Consider the following 5,000-nt stretch of genomic DNA (forward strand, 5'->3'; position numbering starts at 1 on the left):
TCTCCTCGCAATCCCCAAGCTCGGCGGTCCGCACCAGCCGCGTCGGCCAGGCCTCCATCTTGCGAGCACGGGCAGCTGCCACCGCAGCCGGAGGCGAAGGATCTCGAAGGGACAAGGGACAGGCCGCGGGGGGGAACGACAGGGACAATCATGCGGGGGGCTGTCAGCCCCGGCTCGCAAGACGGAGGCCAGGCCTCGGCAGCGGGCACGTCACGCCACGAGGTCGGGGATTGCGAGGAGAGCCAACGCATGGGCGCGCGCACGGCAATTTAATGCCACGCCCACGCCAGCGTAGAGCTCTCCTCGCAATCCCCAAGCTCGGCGGTCCGCACCAGCCACGTCGGCCAGGCCTCCGACTTGCGAGCAGGGGCAGCGGCCACCGCCGCCGTGACGTCGCGGCAAGCAGACAGCCGCGCAGCAGCTGCCAGCACCTTGGCACAAGCACGGCAAATGAATGCCACGCCCACGCCGCGGATAAGCAGCCCCAACGCGCCCGACGGCTTGGAGCGGGTCCCGAAGACGGTGGCCGGAATCGGGTCGTCGCCGGCCGGAAAACGGGTCATCGATGCCGGCAATACTTCGGGCCATGAGGCCCCCCACCTTAGTCCGAGTTTAGCAACAGCCCACATATCCCCCGCGGCAGGCCTATGGGCGCCAGGCCAGCGCGCCCCATGGCCAGTCAGGGGGCACCCCCCTAAAGAGCAATAAGTGTCATTGAAGCTCTGGCAGGGGGAGACACTACTAGGTCCCAGCTGTCACCCCCCCTCTAAAAAATTCATTTCTTGGTATTTTGAGCTGAAATTTTGCACAGAGGTTGGCAAAAATCCAATCCAACTTTATTAATTTTTCCAGAATTTTTCGAGGTCGGGAAGTATTTTTTTTTATTTTCCTACCATTAAAAATCGAGGAAATCGGAAAAAATAGGAACCGGCCCGGAATGACCCCAAATTCAGTGGGCAGCCTCATAAAAATATGGCTGATTTTACTGGATTGATTTCATGTGGAAAGCACGACGTTTTGTTGTAGGAATGCGGGAACCCCGGCGGCTCGCCTGCCGCGGCCAGCGACGTCGGGCTGGCCCCTGCAGCGCCTAGCCTCTCCCACGCGGGGGGCAGGCCAGAACGCGGGGGGCCAGGGCCCGAAGGCAGCCCCCCCGCGGGCGAGAGAGCAAGCCAGCAGGGGCTGTCGCCTGCCGCGGCCAGCGACGTCGGGCTGGCCCCTGCAGCGCCTAGCCTCTCCCACGCGGGGGGCAGGCCAGAACGCGGGGGGCCAGGGCCCGAAGGCAGCCCCCCCGCGGGCGAGAGAGCAAGCCAGCAGGGGCTGTCGCCTGCCGCGGCCAGCGACGTCGGGCTGGCCCCTGCAGCGCCTAGCCTCTCCCACGCGGGGGGCAGGCCAGAACGCGGGGGGCCAGGGCCCGAAGGCAGCCCCCCCGCGGGCGAGAGAGCAAGCCAGCAGGGGCTGTCGCCTGCCGCGGCCAGCGACGTCGGGCTGGCCCCTGCAGCGCCTAGCCTCTCCCCCGCAGGGGGCAGGCCAGAACGCGGGGGGCCAGGGCCCGAAGGCAGCCCCCCCGCGGGCGAGAGAGCAAGCCAGCAGGGGCTGTCCGCGCGTCGCGCGGCGCGGCATGGCTGCGGGGGCCGCGCGCGCGCGCCCAAGCGCCCAAGGGCCCCCAAGGGCCCCAGGCCCTCAGGCCCCAGCGCCCCAGCGCCCAGCGCGGGCGGGCGCGCAGCGCGCGTGTGGTCTTTGAGGGGCGCCGGCCTGGTGGCTCCCTAAAGAGCAATAAGTGTCATTGCAGCTCTGGCAGGGGGAGACACTACTAGGTCCCAGCTGTCACCCCCCCTCTAAAAAATTCATTTCTTGGTATTTTGAGCTGAAATTTTGCAGAGAGGTTGGCAAAAATCCAATCCACCTTCATTAATTTTCCCAGAATTTTTCGAGGTCGGGAAGTATTTGTTTTAATTTTCCTACCATTAGAAATCGAGTAAATCCGCAAAACTAGGAACCGGCCCGGAATGACCCCAAATTCAGTGGGCAGCCTCATAAAAATATGGCTGATTTTACTGGATTGGTTTCATGTGGAAAGCACGACGTTTTCTTGTAGGAATGCGGGAACCCCGGCAGCTCGCCTGCCGCGGCCAGCGACGTCGGGGACGCTGGCCTGCGCTGTCGAGCCCGCGAGGGCTGTCTCCGCGGCAGGCCCCCCCTGAACGGGGCACGACAGGCCACCGCGCTGGCTCGTCCAGCGTCGACAGTCCCTCGTCCAGGTTTCAGATCGCGCCAAGTCGAACCCATGACCTGCTCAAGCCATCGTGCGCTGCCGAATTCGCATCTGCGTGTAGGCTGCCATTCCACGCGGCAGCCCCTGTTTTCGTCAGCGTGCCCCCCTGACGAATTTTCCTGCCTGGCCCAGTCCAGCGTCCAGCCCCTGTTCGTCGAAAAATCTGCGCTGCTGATTTTCCACGACGAGCCTACTTTCGTCAGCGTGCCCCCCTGACGAATTTTCCTGCCTGGCCCGGCCAGTCCAGCCCCTGTTCGTCGAAAAATCTGCGCTGCCGATTTTCCACGCGGCAGCCCCTGTTTTCGTCAGCGTGCCCCCCTGACGAATTTTCCTGCCTGGCCCGGCCAGTCCAGCCCCTGTTCGTCGAAAAATCTGCGCTGCCGATTTTCCACGCGGCAGCCCCTCTTTTCGTCAGCGTGCCCCCCTGACGAATTTTCCTGCCTGGCCCGGCCGGTCCAGCATCCAGCCCCTGTTCGTCGAAAAATCTGCGCTGCCGATTTTCCACGCGGCAGCCCCTCTTTTCGTCAGCGTGCCCCCCTGACGAATTTTCCTGCCTGGCCCGGCCGGTCCAGCATCCAGCCCCTGTTCGTCGAAAAATCTGCGCTGCCGATTTTCCACGCGGCAGCCCCTGTTTTCCTCAGCGTGCCCCCCTGACGAATGTTCGTCGAAAAATCTGCGCTGCCGATTTTCCACGCGGCAGCCCCTGTTTTCCTCAGCGTGCCCCCCTGACGAATGTTCGTCGAAAAATCTGCGCTGCCGATTTTCCACGCGGCAGCCCCTCTTTTCGTCAGCGTGCCCCCCTGACGAATTTTCCTGCCTGGCCCGGCCGGTCCAGCATCCAGCCCCTGTTCGTCGAAAAATCTGCGCTGCCGATTTTCCACGCGGCAGCCCCTCTTTTCGTCAGCGTGCCCCCCTGACGAATGTTCGTCGAAAAATCTGCGCTGCCGATTTTCCACGCGGCAGCCCCTCTTTTCGTCAGCGTGCCCCCCTGACGAATTTTCCTGCCTGGCCCGGCCGGTCCAGCATCCAGCCCCTGTTCGTCGAAAAATCTGCGCTGCCGATTTTCACCGACGAGCCTACTTTCGTCAGCGTGTCCCCTTGACGAATTTCCCTGCCTGGCCTGGACAGTCCATCTTCCAGCCCATGTTCATCGAAAAATCTGCGCTGCCGATTTCCCCGACGAACCTGCAGCTGCACAAATCTGCGCTGCCGATTTCCCCCCCTGTCGGCATGGCTGCCGCTGCCCCGATGTCCAGACCAACAGTCTTTTTTGTCGACTTTGCCGATTTTGTCCGCGCTGCCGATTCCAACACTACCCCCTGCATCCAAACCAGCATTGTTTCGTCAGCTCTTCCCCTGACGATTTTAGCCCTGTAACAAACAGTAGGCCTCCAATCCCGCCAACGGGAGCCAAGTTGATAGGGAAGAGAATTGAATGACGCGCCTGGTCCTCGCACCCCGCCACCCGAGGGGCCTTTTTCCCGGCAGCCTCTGAAAAACTCTAGCTTTCACGGTCCTCGCCGCCCCTCACCACCATGGCAGGCCTCTAATCCCACCCATCAGCAGTTGTAGCCGATAGGGCAGTGATTTGAATGACGCGTCGCGGGCCGCCGGGTCATCTCACCCGGCCATTAATTGGAGCGTTTTTGGCTGGCCGAGGATGGGGGGATGGATCTCTTCTTCCGAAAAAGCAAACAGTACATCGGGAGTTATGTTGACGGGGCATGGAATTGAATGACCCGTCGCGGGCCGCCGGGTCATCTCACCCGGCCATCCCGGGGAGCGTTTTTCCCGGCAGCATCGGGGAAACTCTTGCTTTCACTGCCCGCTGCCCAAGTCCCCACTCGCATCGGCCCCCCGCGCCAACAAGCCAACGCTGCCGAATCGGCAGACACTGCTGCCGAGTCTGCCGACACTGCCCCGCGGGCTGCCACTGCCCCAGTGTCTAAACCAGCGGTCTTTCTCATCGAGCCTTGGACTATCCAGTCCGTCCTGACTCATCGCCAGCACCTGCTGCCGATTCTGCCGACTTTGCCGATTTTCTCGGCGCTGCCGATTCCAACACTGCGCCCACCGTGTCTGAACCAGCGCTGTTTCCTCAGCGTGTCCCCTCGACGAATTTTCCTGCCTGGCCTGGACAGTCCACCGTCCAGCCCGTGTTCGTCGAAAAATCTGCGCTGCCGATTCTGCCGACTTTGCCGATTTCGTCGGCGCTGCCGATTCCACCACTGCCCGCCGTGCCTGAACCAGCGCTGTTTCGTCAGCGTGTCCCCTCGACAAATTTTCCTGCCTGGCCTGGACAGTCCATCGTCCAGCCCATGTTCGTCGCAAAATCTGCGCTGCCGATTTTCCCCGACGAACCTGCAGCCGCACAAATCTGCGCTGCCGAATCTGCCGACACTGTCCCGCGGGCTGCCACTGCCCCAGTGTCTAAACCAGCAGTCTTTCTCGTCGAGCCTTGGACTATCCAGCCCGTCCAGACCCATCGCCAGCACCCGCTGCCGATTCTGCCGACTTTGCCGATTTCGTCGGCGCTGCCGATTCCAACACTGCCCGCCGTGCCTGAACCAGCGCTGTTTCGTCAGCGTGTCCCCTCGATGAATTTTCCTGCATGGCCCGGCCAGTCCAGCGTCCAGCCCATGTTCGTCGAAAAATCTGCGCTGCCGATTCTGCCGACTTTGCCGATTTCGTCGGCGCTGCCGATTCCAACACTGCCCCCCGTGCC

The sequence above is a fragment of the Populus nigra genome, chromosome 2, assembly GCF_951802175.1.
Source record: "Populus nigra chromosome 2, ddPopNigr1.1, whole genome shotgun sequence".
In the NCBI taxonomy this organism is placed as follows: domain Eukaryota; kingdom Viridiplantae; phylum Streptophyta; class Magnoliopsida; order Malpighiales; family Salicaceae; genus Populus; species Populus nigra.